Consider the following 18,085-nt stretch of genomic DNA (forward strand, 5'->3'; position numbering starts at 1 on the left):
CAGCTGCGACACTTATATTATATCAGCCAGTTCACGACCAGCATTGTGTATGTGGAAGGGAAGCTAAATGTTCCAGCTGATGCACTTTCTCGCATAGAAGCAGTGTCCACAGTAGCAGACGACACCGCACAGGTAGAAGCAGTGACAAAGGCCATTGATTACGACGCCCTCACGCATGCGCAACAATGTGATAGTGAGTTACGTGATCTATTGCAACAAGAGAAAGGATTGAAGCTACAGCTCGTGACATTTCCTGAAGCAAGCATTGAGTTGTACTGTGACGTAGCAAGAGGAAAGATACGTCCATTTGTGCCACAGCAATTCAGAACACAGGCAATTGCATCAATGCACAATCTGTCACACCCAGGAGTAAGAGCCACACTCAGATTGGTCAAACAAAAATTTATATGGCCATGTATGCACACAGACTGTAAAACATTTGTGAAGCAATGCTTGGCGTGCCAGAGGAATAAAATCACACAGCACGTCAGGGCACCATTAGGCACATTTCTTCCACCAAATCAGCGTTTTGACCATGTGCATGTTGATATCATCGGCCCACTCTCGACATCGGAAGGCTGCAGTTATTGCCTCACGGTGATTGACAGATTTACTAGGTGGCCTGAGGCATTTCCAATGAAGGACATGACTGCAGAAACTATAGCTCAAACATTTTTTCGTGGTTGGATTGCCCGGTTTGGAGTTCCACTGAGAATTACAACTGATCAAGGACGACAATTTGAAGCCTACGTTTTCAAAGCATTGGCTACGTTATTAGGTATGAAACGCATACGCACCACGGCATACCACCCCGCATCAAATGCCATGGTTGAGCGTCTTCATCGACAGTTAAAGGCAGCACTGAGATGTCACGCAACACCGAATTGGACAGAGACACTACCTATCGTACTTTTGGGTCTACGAACGTCATTCAAAAGTGATCTGAAAGCAACAGTAGCAGAACTGGTGTATGGACAAACGTTACGCCTACCTGGAGAATTTGTGCACAGCATGGCAGATGATACAATCACAGCCTCAGAATTCGCCACAAGATTAAGAGAGCATATACGCCAATTGAGACCAACAATGCCCAGAAACCAGCTTGGAAGACACTCGTTCGTTTTTGCGGAGCTAGACAAGTGCACGCATGTATTCTTACGCAATGATACTGTGCGTAAACCACTGCAGCCACCATATGACGGACCATATCTGGCAGTCAGTAGGGATACCAATACTTTCCGCATAATGATTAACGGTACACCCACCACAGTTGCAGCGGACCGTATCAAGCCTGCATTTCTGGACGCAACAGACACCACAGCTACCAATGAACACAAACCAGAGAAGACAGGAGAAGCTACAAGATGTGTTCCTATACTCCATGAACACCACAACACTCAGCGAACACCAGTCACTGCAACACCAAGACCGATGTCGAGGACTACTACACCACTCCCTGAAACAACCACTGACACACGTGATGCACCGCCCGGTTTCAATAAAGAAGTAGTTACAAGAGCTGGACGGCGTGTGAAATTTAATCTGCGGTATCGTTAGTATTAAAGGGGGGAGTCATGTAGTGACCTATTTCTGACAATCGATCCCTTCAAGTGTACAGTGCTTCATAAACATTCCGTGAAGTGTTAATTTATGTGCAGTGATATAGTTATTCTTTGACTTAGCTTTTGTTAGTTATTCCGTGCTGCTCATGTCTACACAATTCATTCATGTGTGTAGTGTTAAGTTATTGCTAAATGTATGTGGGAATAAAGGAATTGTTTTCTCCAACACCCACACCCTGAGTTTTCGTTTTCATTCCAAATAGTGAAAACACGGCAAGAGATAAGATGGACTGAACAGGGTACCTTCCATGTGCCCCCATAAACAAAGTAATAACAATGGATGCCGTCAGATAATGCAGCACCACTTATCATGACAGTTGTTCCACCGTAAAAATATACATGAAATGACTGGAAACCAAACTGATAATACATTAATAGACACCGACATGGCTCTGATGTACTAGATTCCCGTAGTTTCAGAGGAGCTAATATGAACACTGACTATTTCCTCCTCACAGAAAAAATTGGAAGGACAATATCAAATGAACGTAAAGTCAAAAGATACAGATAAAATGGGTATAACACTTCAGAACATAAGGACCCAAGGATAGCTGGAAACCTACCTGCATAAAAAGAAATACACTACGGGCCATTGTAAGTAGGCTGTTTATGTTTTCTTTATGTAAGTAGGCTGTTTATGTTTTCTTATTGGCAACGTTACGTAGCGCTCTATATGAAAATCACTGGCTGTGCTGTGTGCAGTCTGTGGCTAGTTTGCATTGTTGTCTGCCATTGTAGTGTTGGGCAGCGGCAGCTGGATGTGAACAGCGCGTAGCGTTGCGCAGTTGGAGGTGAGCCGCCAGCAGTGGTGGATGTGGGGAGAGAGATGGCGGAGTTTTGAAATTTGTCATGAACTGCTATATATATTATGACTATTAAGGTAAATACATTGTTTGTTCTCGGGGACGTTTCACCATTAATATTGCTACACCACGAAGATGACGTGCTGCAGACGCGAAATTTAACTGACAGGAAGAAGATGCTGTGATATGCAAATGATTAGTTTTTCAGAGCATTCACACAATGTTGGCGTCGGTGGCGATGCCTACAATGTGCTGACATGAGGAATGTTTCCAAGCGATTTCTCATACACAAGCAGCAGTTGACCGGCGCTGCCTAGTGAAACGTTGTTGTGATGCCTCGTGTAAGGAGGAGAAATGCGTAGCATTACGTTTCCGACTTTAATAAAGGTCGGATTGTAGCCTATCGCGAATGCGGTTTATCGTATCGAACAGTTCGACGACGTTTGCAGCAGCATGGACTATTAGCTCGGAGACCATGGCTGCAGTTACCCTTGACGCTGCATCACAGACAGGAGCGCCTGCGATGATGTACTCAACGACGAACCTGGGTGCACGAATGGCAAAACGTCATTTTTTCGGATGAATCCAGGTTCTGTTTACAGCATCATGATGGTCGCATCCGTGTTTGGTGACATCGCGGTGAACACACATCGGTATTCGTCATCGCCATACTGGCGTGTCACCCGGCGTGATGGTATGGGGTGCCATTGGTTACACGTCTTGGTCACCTCTCGTTCGCATTGACGGCACTTTGAACAGTGGACGTTACATTTCAGGTGTGTTACGACCCGTGGCTCTACCCTTCATTCGATCCCTGCGAAGCCCTACATTTCAGCAGGATAATGCACGACTGCACGTTGCAGGTCCTGTACGGGCCTTTCTGGATACAGAAAATGTTCGACTGCTGCCCTGGCCAGCTCATTCTCCAGATCTCTCACTAATTGAAAAGCCTGGTCAATGGTGGCCGAACAACTGGCTCGTTCTAATACGCCAGCCATTACTGTTGATGAACTATGGTATCGTGTTGAAGATGCATGGTATATGCATATGTATATAAAGCCCCAATTATAACACAGCCCAGTTTTTCTAGACAGTCCAATCTAGCCACTATCACGAATGATGATGATGATGATGACGATGATGATGATGACGATGATGATGATGACGATGATGATGATGATGATGATGATGATGAAGACAACACAAGCACCCAGTCCCCAGGCAGAGTCTATCCCCAACCCTACCGGGAATCGAACTCGTGACCACGTGATCCAAAGGCAACAACGCTAGCCACTAGACCATGAGTTGCGGACTGTCTGCTGACTGAGGTAGGGAAACATGTAAAGGAGAGGATATCGTATGTTAATGTGTGCAGTACTATATCCCCAACTGCGTATGTTTTCGGAGTACTTCCTATACTGAACAAAGCTACGAAAAGTGACTATACGTCGTTTATTGAATAGTTTCTCACAGCTCATCTGGACGGAAAAAACTGACGATATCTTAAACAGTTCCCAAAATATTTGATGTGAGCAGTTGGGCTGAGCCACCCAGTACTCACATCCGTTCTCGTCCATTATTCGGCGATTACCTTCGAACTCTAGCATCTTATAATAAATGAATTTGCTGCTTTGTAATAAGTGTATTAATTTCTCATGTCGACCCTCTGTCCAGGGTGCTTCAAAAAGAATCATCATATTTCAACTGTTTATTACAGACAAACTGTGAAAGAAACACATTGCTGCTACGGCCGCAGGTTCGAATCCTGCCTCGGGCGTGGATGTGTGTGCTGTCCTCAGATTAGTTAGGTTTAAGTAGTTCTAAGTCTAGGGGACTGATTCCCTCAGATGTTAAGTGCCATAGTGCTTAGAGCCATTTGAAACACATTTCCCATGTCACAGGATAGAGAAAAATTCAAAGTTTTGACGTAGTATAGTACAGCCTCCGGAGAAAAGAAAAGTATAAATTTTTGGTTTTGATGTTCTAGCTGACGGACGCTTATTGTTCACGGTATGTAACTAACACAATTATCTGTAGTAATACAAGTAATATTTTGAACATATATAAAAATAATCATTCAAAATTGTGTTTATGTCAGCAGCAAGTACCTTTCCTGCCCATGATTTAGTTACGTAATAATTAAATGCTGCCCTCGCCATTTTGTATAGGCTCATTGTTGTAGCGACGCCATTAATAATAGAAATGCTATATGCTATTTTAATATTAATTTAATGCTAAAAGTATTTAAAAAGTAATCTCAATAAATACAAAACGGCGTCTTGTAATATTTTCCAATTCATTTTTGGCCAGAGTTACAGTTTTATTTAGAGTAATATCTATAAATGTGTACGCTGTCATTGTACATAGGCAACTATCCTGGAGCATCAAGCCTCACAGAAAAAATTATTAAGCACTGTGTTTAACTGGTTTTTCGCGTAATATTAAACAATTTTTTTTTTAATCCATCGTAAGTAAGACGGATGTCTTCACGTTGGAATACGTATGCTGCTTCTGGCGATAGCGCCCTGAGACAATTTAGCCGCGGCTTTCAACAAACGTAGAAGAGAATTTTTAACAAAACATTTCATTCAATTATCAGAATATTTTCTTTCATTAAAAAAAGAAAGTTACGCGATAATAGCTGCGCTGTCGTTCGTAGCAACACGGCTTCTACACCACAAGAGAAATAATTTTGGGTGTTGAAATTTGCGCCTAGTCCATCCACTGTTCAAGTGCAACGTGCATTCCGTCGTCTATATAGCAGATAAACCGTTGATTCGTTGGAAAAGACGGGTCGTTCGGAAAAAGTGTCCTCTGTCGTATCCTGGAGAACTGAAGTGCAAAATTCGTACCTTCTGTTACGAACGCCGGGACGCAGTTGCTGCAGTTATGGCAACTTGTAAGTATGCAGGCGCCGTTGCACAACACGCCACAGCGTTGATGGAGGAAGCTGGAGTTCCTGGCTTGCCCGTCGAACATGAAAAAGTTTCACAGAAACTGAATTTGTTTTGTACCGTTTCTGTTCACAAAGTTGATGGACTTTTCTTTTTTGCGAAGGAACCTGTGACAGGAACATCATGCCTGGACATGTTACAGAATAGGTTGTTTCCTCAACTTCTACATCTTCATCTACATTCATACTCCGCAATCCACCATACCGTGCGTGGCGGAGGATACCTCGTACCACAACTAGCATCTTCTCTCCCTATTCCACTCCCAAACAGAACGAGAGAAAAATGACTGCCTATATGCCTCTGTATGGTCTCTCCGCGAAATATAAGTTGGCGGCAGTAAAATTGTACTACAGTCAGCCTCAAATGTCGGTTCTCTAAATTTCCGCAGTAGCGATTCACGAAAAGAACGCCTCCTTTCCTCTAGAGCCTCCCACCCGAGTTCCTGAAGCATTTCCGTAACACTCGCGTGATGATAAAACCTAGCAGTAACAAATCTAGCAGCCCGCCTCTGAACTGCTTCTATGTCCTCCCTCAATCCGACCTGATAGGGATCCCAAACGCTCGAGCAGTACCCAAGAATAGGTCGTATTAGTGTTTTATAAGCGATCTCCTTTACAGATGAACCACATCTTCCCAAAATTCTACCAATGAACCGAACACCACTATCCGCCTTGCCCACAACAGCCATTACATGCTTATCCCACTTCATACCCCCCTGCAATGTTACGCCCAAATATTTACTCGACGTGACTGTATCAAGCGCTACACTACTAACGGAGTATTCAAACATTACGGGATTCTTTTTCCTATTTATCTGCATTAATTTACAATTATCTACATTTAGAGTTAGTTGCCATTCTTTACACCAATCACTAATCTTGTCCAAGTCATCTTGTATCCTCCTACAGTCACTCAACGACGACACCTTCCCGTACACCGCAGCATCATCAGCAAACAGCCGCACATTACTATCCACCATATCCAAAAGATCATTTATGTAGATATAAAACAACAGCGGACCTACCACACTTCCCTGGAGCACTCCAGATGATACCCTCACCTCCGATGAACACTCACCATCGAGGACAACGTACTGGGTTCTATTACTTAAGAAGTCAAGATCCCGTTGATTTCATGTTTATATATGATGGCGCCCCGACTCACTATTACCTTGAGGTGCGGCGATAACATCCCACAACGGTGGACTCAAAGAGGTGGACAATACGACCTCGTTCACTGCCTTTGGCCCCGCAGGACACCAGACCTCACAACTTGCGGTTTTATTCCGTGGGGATACCCTTCAGAAACTCGAAAGTGGAATTGTTGAAGATGTTGAGTCAATAAAGAGGGACCTGCTGATCCGTGTATCACTTGAAATGGACTACCGTTTCGACGCTTCTCGACCAACGCATGGTGCTCATGATGGGTGTATGGTATAGTGTCTGTACGAACAAAAAAATCTGAACCTTCCTCTATCCAGTGACGTGATCAATATCTTTCTGTCTTTCACAGTTTGTTTGCAGCTAGTCCTAAAAGTGGAGAAAATGTGAGTTAATGCGGATGAGTAGAAAGAACAAACTTGTAATGCTCGGATATACACTACAGGCCATTAAAATTGCTACACCACGGAAATGACGTGCTACAGACGCGAAATTTAACCGGCAGGAAGAACATGCTGTGATATGCAAATGATTAGCTTTTCACAGCATTCACACAAGGCTGGCACCGGTGGCGACACCTTCAACGTGCTGACATGAGAAAGGTTTCCAACCGATTTCTCATACACAAACAGCAGTTGAACGGAGTTGCCTGGTGAAACGTTGTTGTTATGCATCGTGTAAGGAGGACAAATGCGCACCATCACGATTCCGACTTTGATAAAGGTCAGATAGTACCCTATCGCGATTGCGGTTTATCGTATCGCGACATTGCTGCTCCCGTTGCTCGATAGCCAATGACTGTTAGCAGAATATGAAATCGGTGGGTTCAAGAGGGTAATACGGAACGCCATGCTGGATCCCAACGGCCTCGTATCACTAGCAGTCGAGATGACAGGAATCTTATCCGCATGGCTGTAACGAATCGTGCAGCCACGTCTGGATCCCTGAGTCAACAGATGGGGACGTTTGCAAGACAACAACCATCTGCACGAACAGTTCGACGACGTTTGCAGTAGCACGGGCTATCAGCTCGGAGACCATGGCTGCGGTTACCTTTGACGCTGCATCACAGACAGGAGCGCCTGCCATGGGGTACTCGACGACGAACCTGGGTGCACGAATGTCAAAACGTCATTTTTTCGGATGAATACAGGTTCTCTTTAAAGTATATATCATGCCTGCATTCGTATTTGGCGACGTCGCGTTGAACGCACATTGGAAGCGTGTATTCGTCATCGCCATACTGCCGTATCACCCGGCGTGATGGTATGGTGTGACATTGCTTACACGTCTCGGTCACCTCTTGTTCGCAATGACGGCGCTATGAACAGTGGACGTTACATTTCAGATGTTTTACGACCCGTGGCACTACCCTTCATTCGATCCCCGCTTAACCCTACATTTCAGCAGGATAATGCACGACCGCATGTTGCAGGTCCTGTACGGGCCTTTCTGGATACAGAAAATGTTCGACTGCTGCCCTGGCCAGCACATTCTCCAGATCTCTCACCAATTGAAAACGTCTGGTCAATGGTGGCCAAGCAACTGGCTCGTCACAATACGCCACTCACTACTCTTGATGTACTGTGGTACCGTGTTGAAGCTGCATGGGCAGCTGTACCTGTTTACGCCATCCAAGCTCTGTTTGACTCAATGCCCAGGCTTATCAACGCCGTTATTACGGCAGGAGGTGGTTGTTCTGGGTACTGATTTCTCAGGATCTATGCACCCAAATTGCGTGAAAATGTAATAACATGTCAGTTCTAGTATAATATATTTGTCCAATGAACACCCGTTTATCATCTGCATTTCTTCTTGGTGTAGTAGTTTTAATGGCCAGTAGTGTAGTATTCCTATTGTCCATCTTCACACAGTCAAGTTGTTTAAGTATCTAGGCGTAACGTTACAAAGCGATATGAGGTGGAACTAGGTTTTGATAACTGTGGTAGGGAAGGCAAATGGTCGACTTCGGTTCACTGGGAGAATTTTAGGAGAGAGTGGTTTACCTGTGAAGGTGACCGCATATAGGACCTGGTGTGATGTATTCTTGAGTATTGCTCGAGTGTTTGGGATCCGTAACAGGTCGGACTGAAGGAAGACATCGAAGCAGTTCAAATGCGGGATGCTAGAGTTATTACTGGTGGGTTCTATCAAGACGTGTTACGGAGATGCTTCTGGAACTCAGATGGGAATCCATGGAGGGAGGGTGACTATCTTTTCGAGGAACGCTATTGAGAAAATTTAGAGAACCGGCATTTGATGTTGACTGCCGAACGATTCTATAGTCGCGGACATACATTGCACGTAAGGACAACGAAGATAAGATACGAGAAATTAGGTCTCATTCGTAGGCGTACAGACAGTCGTTTCTCCGTCGCTCTATTCACGAGTAGAACAGGAGAAATGACAAGTAATGGTACAGGTACCGGCTTGCACGTTACGGTGGCTTGCACAGTATCTATGTACATATACAGGGTGTTACAAAAAGGTACGGTAAAACTTTCAGGAAGCATTCCTGCACGGTGGAGCTCCTGCACATTTCAGTCGAAGTGTTCGTACGCTTCTCAACAACAGATTCGGTGACCGATGGATCGGTAGAGGCGGATCAATTCCATGGCCTCCACGCTCTCCTGACCTCAACTCTCTTGACTTTCATTTATGGGGGCATTTGAAAGCTCTTGTCTACGCGACCCCGGTACCAAATGTAGAGACTCTTCACACTCGTATTGTGGACGGCTGTGATACAACACGCCATTCTCCAGGGCTGCATCAGCGCATCAGGGATTCCATGCGACGGAGGGTGGATGCATGTATCCTCGCTGACAGAGGACATTTTGAACATTTCCTGTAACAAAGTGTTTGAAGTCACGCTGGTACGTTTTGTTGCTGTGTGTTTCCATTCCATGATTAATGTGATTTGAAGAGAAGTAGTAAAATGATCTCTAACATGGAAAGTAAGCGTTTCCGGACACATGTCCACATAACATATTTTCTTTCTTTGTGTGTGAGGAATGTTTCCTGAAAGTTTGGCCGTACCTTTTTGTAACACCCTGTAGATGTAAATGTAAACATCTGCGGTCTTTCTTTTTGAATCAACCTGTACACTGTTTTTGTCAAAATCGACGTCGTCCTGAGGCGCATTGAATCGTTACCTTCAGACGGAGTCAGCGCAGGCACACGTGTAGTTGTTTATGACATTCGCGCTGGCTGCATCTCGGCAAATATTTACGCTAGTCGCTGTGGGTGTTTTGGCGCGCTGTTTAGCACCACGAGATGCCGTGTGTGTGTGTGTGTGTGTGTGTGTGTGTGTGTGTGTGTGTCCTCTAGAAGACGGCCGACCTCTGCTGCAGCGCCTGTTCGCGTCTGCGCTGCAGCGCCGGAGGTAACTCGAATGCGACATTGCATCGCGAGACGCCATCGCGGACACGACCAAGACGTCAACGCCACAGCTGCCAGCTGACGGTAAGCACTGGTTCCTGCACACGGGAGGAAGTGACGGCGCAGCGCCACCTCCTATACACTGAGGCCAAACGCTTACTCAGACCCCACGGCTGACTGGATTGGAGACACCAACCGGTAGCTTGCAGCACCCGGGTAGCACAGGCGACACGTCCTGGTACCTGACACGGCAAAATTAACTTAAAGGGGGGGAGGGGGGTGTCAAAGTTTTAAAAAATTCGATTTTTCAAAAATATACCTATTTTGTAGCGCACGTCTACATCTACATCTACATCCATACTCCGCAAGCCACCTGACGGTGTGTGGCGGAGGGTACCTTGAGTACCTCTATCGGTTCTCCCTTCTAGTCCAGTCTCGTATTGTTCGTGGAAAGGATCTATTGTCGGTATGCCTCTGTGTGAGCTCTAATCCCTCTGATTTTATCCTCATGGTCTCTTCGCGAGATATACGTAGGAGGGAGCAATATACTGCTTGACTCCTCGGGTGAAGGTATGTTCTCGAAACTTCAACAAAAGCCCGTACTGAGCGTCTCTCCTGTAGAGACTTCCACTGGAGTTTATCTATCATCTCCGTAACGCTTTCGCGATTACTAAATGATCCTGTAACGAAGCGCGCTGCTCTCTGTTGGATCTTCTCTATCTCTTCTATCAACCCTATCTGGTACAGATCCCACACTGCTGAGCAGTATTCAAGCAGTGGGCCAACAAGCGTACTCTATCCTACTTCCTTTGTTTTCGGATTGCATTTCCTTAGGATTCTTCCAATGAATCTCAGTCTGGCATCTGCTTTACCGACGATCCGTTCCATTTTAAATCACTCCTAATGCGTACTCCCAAATAATTTATGGAATTAACTCCTTCCAGTTGCTGACCTGCTATATTGTAGCTAAATGATAAGGGATCTTTCTTTCTGTGTATTCGCAGCACATTGTCTACATTGCCATTCCCTGCACCATGCGGCCGGCCGAAGTGGCCGTGCGGTTAAAGGCGCTGCAGTCTGGAACCGCAAGACCGCTACGGTCGCAGGTTCGAATCCTGCCTCGGGCATGGATGTTTGTGATGTCCTTACGTTAGTTAGGTTTAACTAGTTCTAAGTTCTAGGGGACTAATGACCTCAGCAGTTGAGTCCCATAGTGCTCAGAGCCATTTGAACCTGCACCATGCGTCAATTCGCTGAAGATCCTCCTGCATTTCAGTACAATTTTCCATTGTTACACCCTCTCGATGTACCACAGCATCATCCGCGAAAAGCCTCAGTGAACTTCCGATATCATCCACAAGGTTATTTATGTATATTGTGAATAGCAATGACCCTACGACACTCCCCTGCTGCACACCTGAAATCACTCTTACTTCGGAAGACTTCTCTCCATTGAGAATAACATGCTGCGTTCTGTTATCTAGGAACTCTTCAATCCAATCACACAATTGTTCTGATAGTCCATATGCTCTTACTTTGTTCATTAAACGACTGTGGGGAACTGTATCGAACGCCTTGCGGAAGTGAAGAAACACGGCATCTACCTGGGAACCCGTGTCTATGGCCCTCGTGCACGAATAGCGCGAGCTGGGTTTCACACGATCGTCTTTTTCGAAACCCCTGCTGATTCCTACAATTTCTAGTCTCCAGAAAAGTCATTATACTCGAACATAATACGTGTTCCAAAATTCTACAAGTCTTCCTGAATAGTTTGATGTATAAAACATATGTATTTGAGAGATTATACGGCACGTCATTTGGTCTTAAGTGTACCTAGATGCAGCACCACACACCTTTTCGCAGCATTCTTATGTCATACATAAGTGTATTTCGCTCTGGAGAATTCAAATGTTTATATCTGCGCCAGAGACTGTCATACGTCAAACAAAGGTCTATTTAAACTTCCTGGCAAATTAAAACTGTGTGCCGGACCGAGACTCTAATTCGAGACCTTTGCCTTTCGCGGGCAAGTGCTTTACCAACTGAGCCACCCAAGCACTACTCCCGACCCGTCCTCACAGAACTAGCACTCCTGGAAAAAATTATATTGCGGAGACATGGCTTAGCCACAGCCTGGGGGATATTTCCAGAATGAGATTTTAACTTTGCACCTGAGTGTGCGCTGATATGAAACTTCCTGGCAGAATAAAACTTCTTCCCGGAATGCTAGTTGTACAAGGTTCGCAGGAGAGCTTCTGTGAAGTTTGGGAGACGAGGTACTGGCAGAATTGAAGCTGTGAAGACGGGTCGTGAGTCGTGATTGAGTAGCTCAGTTGTGCCGGCACGGTAGCTCAGCGTGTTCGGTCAGAGGGTTAGCTGCCCTCTGTAATCAAAAAACTCAGTTAATGGATCAACGACGAACTGAAACGGTTGTCTTGTGACGTCTGCCCCGAGCAGATGCTACGAAATAAAACGAACAAAATGAGGTTAAAGAAAGGGGTCAACAGAAGCGTCCGATCTTACCCGTCGGCTTTGACCCGTGACGTAAGCGTGTTGTGGTGTGTGACGTCATTACGGCGCGGAGTTTGATTTGCGATTGTGGCGTGTTTGTAGATGTCTTGTTTTTGTTTGTCGTGCTCTCTGGTGGTGTGTTCATGGTTTTCGTTTGTTTCGTTTGTTTCGTGTGGTGGGGTCAGTTTTCTGTTGCTCAGGTGTTGGATTTGAAGCGGAATTTCTATTAGTGAGTTAATGGTTAATTTAATGCTCATTGCTGTACGTCGGGTGAGTTTGTTATTGAGTGCTGTGGGTAAAATGTATAGACCGAAAGTGGTTAGTTAGGGTGGGCTGGGTAGGTGGGTGGGTGGTTTATTTTGTTGTATAGTGTTTGTGTGTTGTATTTTGGAGTTGTGGGGGAGGGGGTTGACGTTTGGGTGGGTTGGGTTTTTATTTTAGTTCAGTATTTTTTCGTTGGGGTGTGTGTGTGTGTGTTTTTGTATGTGTGTGTGTGTGTGTGTGTGTGTGTGTGTGTGTGCGTGCGTGCGTGTGTGCATTTGTGTGTGATTGTGGTGGCCAATCTAGTTTGTGGAGCTGGAACTTTTTTGAGGTAAGTTCCGTTTTTTTTTTTTTTTTGGTTATTTATGTATGTTTTGTGTATTGGGTATAGGTTGGAAACATCCGATCTCACGCGTCGGCTTTGACCCGTGACGTAAGGGACCTACACATTGATCTGTAGCGTAGCCCTGAATACGAGGTTAGGTTGGGAGTTTTTCTTTGGAATGCGGCCGCGGCAGCGGCCGCCTATGATTCGAAAATATTGATTTGACACTAATGAACATGTATACGTAATATGAAGCAATTTGATGAACATATTGATCTGTAGCGTAGCCCACTTGAGGTTAGGTTGGGAGTTTTTTTTTGGAATGCGGCCGCGGCAGGGGCCGCCTATGATTCGAAAATATTGATTTGACACTAATGAAGCCTGTGGGGGGATGGGGGGGCACTGCAGACTCCCCCCACCGCATAACGACACATGATGATCAAATTTTGAAAAAAAATGATGAAACACGTATGTAACATAGCAGCGATGGCGAGGCATTGTAGCATCTGTGACCAGAGAGTATGCGCTTGACCGCGCGAGTGTTGCGAGCGGTTCTCAGTCTGTCAGTCAGTCGTTGCGAGTGTGTAGCTCTGTCTAGTTGCGGGCAGTACTCTGTCAGTAGTCGTTGAGAGCAGTTCAGTGGTAGTCGTCGTGGAGTACGCTAGTAGTCGTCATGCAGAGCAGTCTGTGGGCAACACTGGTCAAGATGCTGAATGAGGTATATTGTTAATTAAGGTAATCATCAGATAATGTAAAGTTTATTTATTGTAATTAATTTCCAACAAGTGCCCCAATAATAATTTTGATTTCAAAAGCAATTTTACAAAAAAAAAATTTATTTTAACGATTTCGTTCCACTTCCCTTAAACAAAAGTTCAGTTGAATTACAAAAAAAGGAATATTATTATTTGCAATGCAGTTCCTCCAAGCTGTGCGCAAGAATAAGAGCAGAAATTTGACTAGCAGTTACAATGAGGTAAGAATTTAATTCTGATTTTTGCACAGGGCCAAAGACCGATATTTCGGTTTAATTGAATTATCATTATCACTGAGATTTTCTTATCACTGAATCGACTTTCATTTTTTTGTGAGGAGCTTATACTTGGGTCAGATTGCTAATTTTTGTCTAATGGTCATTGTCATTGAATTGATTTGCTGGGAGATTACGTTAGGTTGTATTCTTGTTAACATTCAAAATATCGTCAATTCTTTTTAAATTTTTGTGGGGAGGTTACACTTGGCGACACCCAGTCCAGGATCGTATTTCGTTGAGAGTCTTTTGAACAACAGTCAGATATCTGCTCTTATTTGCTTAGATATAATTAGGATTTGGCGCAACGCTTTTATTAACTTGTGACTTTCTTTCTACAGGTCAACGGCAATTCGTTGCTCTGTTGTATTTGTGTGTTGCTTTTGCATTGTGCTTATTTATTTTGTGAATATTTGTGACTATTGTCAAAATGCCGCGAAAGACTGTGAATAGTGTATCGCGAGGTATTATGAACGAAATTACCGATTTAAACAACGTGACCGATAGTAATTGTGACAATCCTGCGTTCACTAACAATCAGTGTATTCCAACCACTAATGATGACTTTTGTCTTAATGATGAACGAACGAACTCGATTGTGTCTTCTGTTGATTTGACGACAATCGATGATGCGGAACGCTCTATTGTAATGAGCGATGCCCAGCTTAACACACCCGATTTAGAAAATCCAAGTAATGTACAGACAAATTTTTCGAATGAAAGTGGTCAGTGTACCGAAAATACGACGGACTCGAGTGAGAAACGTTTTTGTAAATTACAGAATGACCAAATGGTCACACAAAACGTTACAATTGTAGGTACGCAATCAAACAGCACAGATAATAGAGTAAAGAAAGTTACATTGGATCAAATTGTGGCAGTAGTACAACTAATGACTGAAATACTGAGAAACGAGCGCAAACAACGTGAATTAATTGATGAAAGAAACAAACAATCGAATGAAGATCAAGACGACATTAATAAAAAAATCAAACAACTTAGTGAACGGAATGAACAGATTAATGAACAGATTGATGCCATTGCCGCGCAAAATTATGATAATAGAGGACAATTACGTGTGGATACTAAGACTTGTGCTAATAACAGTAATGAAGAAGTTGGCACTGTTGCACAAGAATTAAGTAGCACACGTGTAGACACAACAGAATCACATAAAGACAAGATTAATGCAGTCACTGAACAATGTTCAGCGAACGAAACACAGATACACGAAATTAATGCAGTCACTGAACACTGCCGTAAAAACACAGTGCAGATACGCGACGAGTTTAATTTAGAGTCAGTGGAAGTTTCACACACTCCGAATACGGAAGTTAACGAGAAATTTGCACGACAGATCAACCAAATTGACGAAGATGTTAAAGTAACAGAATTAAAAACTATTTCAGTCACCAATACGTCACAGAATCCGCCACGTTGCGAACATTTGTCAGACTTACACAGCGCGTATAATGCGAGCAATTTACAGAGACTACGCGAATTAAAAACCGAAAAGCTACGCGACTTAAAATCTGAAAAGCTACGCAACTTGAAATCCGTAATGACACAGACAAACAGATTCACACACAAACCCGAACGTGTTTTCAAATTCAATGACGAGAACGTTGATTACGAGCAATTTTTATCCGTAAGAAAAACTAAAGAATTTAATAATGACAGCGTACAGGCACACGCTTTGAACTGTATGCGACAATCTATTTTTGTACTTTCACCGCTATTGCCTGTAATGCGGAAACGAGTTTTGAACCTGATGCGACAATTTGCTATTGCATTTTTATCAGCATTGCCTGTAATGAGGAAACTTGAATTAGCAAGAATACAGCAATTTGATTTTGGAATTTTACCGCCATTGCGTGTAACGCAAAAGCTAAAATTTATTTGCAGTGCATAATTAACCTCAGGGGATTCATTACACTTTAATGAATATGTGCCGTAGCGAGCATAGGGCCCCGAGCTGTAGTAGTGCTGTTTCATCTTTAGTTTTCTGCACTGCTGCCTTCTCTTCTACTATACTTTATATCTATCAAAACCGCTCTTTAACTATTGCTCTATCTAGAATTAAGAAACGTAGTAATAAGAAAACCGGATAAGACAAGTATATACCGAAAGTGACAATTTTTATTAGGCACTCCAGAACTACCAGCGTAATTTTAATAACTGACAAAATTTTAATCATCAGTACGTGTAAAATTATCAGTAACAGTAAACACATTTTGGTAACAATAGAAGTTTTCCACCGCAACAGCATGAAAGTCAACCGATTAGCATACGTAACCAACAATGTAATGCACAAGGTCAACCAGGCTTTAATGTTCCGCCGCGTGCACGTATTGTCCCAGCTACAACAAATAGTAACGCATAGCCACGAGGAAATAACTACGTACAGAAAAAACAGTATTTCAATCTCTATCGCAATGCGCCGTATGGAAATGACTATCACGACATACGTAAAATTAATTAGCACAATTTTCAGAGTACATTCAATGACACGTCAGATAGAATATGATTAAATATAGTACAGGTTGCATATTCCAATAATGTAAGCAATACTCTTGACACACAGAATCTTGTCCACGAAAATGTTATTTGAAATACGCTTTGTTGAATACTCCACTTTTATCGCACCCAGATCTTACCAGAAATTTTTCCATTGCCACCGACAGTTCTAACACCGCTTTAGGCGTACACATTTTCCAGGAAATTGAAGAAGATGGTTCAATAGCAATTAAAAACATCGCATTTGCAAGCCGCATTTTGTCACCTGCTGAACGAAATTATTCCGTTACAGAACTGGAAACATTATGTGTTGTATGGGCTTTTACGAGATTTCGGCACTTTCTTTATGGAAGACACACCACCGTGTACACAGACCACAGAGCGATACAATTTTTACTTTCGGCCAAATTCACTCACGACAGATTAAGTAGATGGAAACTTTATTTACAGGAATTTAATTTTACAATAGTTCACATTCCCGGTACGCAAAATGTTATAGCAGACGCACTATCGCGTTCTCTCGGCAACAATCAGCAAGACGTAGCAACCAACTTCTGCAAAACAAATTTCAGTGTCATGTACATTCAACAAGTAGCATTTGAAAATTTTATTTCATCGTCATTACAGGACATAGCACAAGAACAAAATAAAGACAATGTGTGGAAAGAAATTAAACACCTTTGGCAAGATAGGAAAAATGTTACGATTAGAAACCATTACACTGTACGCAATGACATTTTGTTTCGCCGCTCTCACCCTGACACCAACAATTGGTTATTATGTATTCCTGACGAACTGGTTAACAAATTAATCTGGTACACTCATTTAAGTTACGCACATTACGGAGCACGAAAATGTTTTCTTATACTGAGACAGAACTGTTATTTTAACAACATGGAGAAACGTATACGACGAGTTTTAGCGTCATGTAAAATTTGCCAGAAAGCTAAATCAGACACCACTTCACATATTCCTCCTTTATATCCCATTGTACCTGTTAAATTAAGACACATGGCCGCAGTAGATATTTTTGGTCCGATTCCGAGAACTAACAGAGGTTTTTGCTACATCTTTGTCGCTGTTGAGCTCACTTCAAAATTTGTTACTTTCACTCCGTTACGCAAAGCTACTGCTAAAACTGTTTCGAAAGCATTCGTAAAACATTTTCTATTTCATGTAGGGCATGTGATGAAAGTAATTTCTGACAATGGATCTCAATTTCGTAGTAGCATATGGACACGCATGTTACGAGCCAGAAACATTTCTCCGATCTATATATCCAAGTACCACGCTTCTTCGAACCCCTGTGAACGGTTAATGAAAGAAATTGGTAAGCTGTGCCGAATATACTGCCACAAAAGACATATTGATTGGGATACACACATACTCTCATTCCAAGATGTAATTAATTCAATTCCAAATGAATCCACTATGCTATCTCCGTCTGTAATACTGAAAAACGTTGAACCACCAAACAAAATTAAGGAATTTGTAAATTTTCCTACATCTCGTCGCTTACGACAC

General features: G+C 43.3%; 1 protein-coding gene across 1 annotated transcript in view; it reads left to right on the forward strand.

The window, feature by feature from the left end:
- The first annotated feature begins 9,899 nt into the window (after nt 1-9,899).
- LOC126106556 (luciferin sulfotransferase-like) overlaps nt 9,900-18,085 on the forward strand; it is a 190,270-nt gene continuing 182,084 nt past the window's right edge. Inside the window, exon 1 of the mRNA XM_049912893.1 lies at nt 9,900-10,001. The gene's annotated coding sequence lies outside the window, so the exon portion shown is untranslated. The remainder of the gene's footprint in view (nt 10,002-18,085) is intronic.

The sequence above is a fragment of the Schistocerca cancellata genome, chromosome 10 (assembly GCF_023864275.1).
Source record: "Schistocerca cancellata isolate TAMUIC-IGC-003103 chromosome 10, iqSchCanc2.1, whole genome shotgun sequence".
Lineage (NCBI taxonomy): Eukaryota > Metazoa > Arthropoda > Insecta > Orthoptera > Acrididae > Schistocerca > Schistocerca cancellata.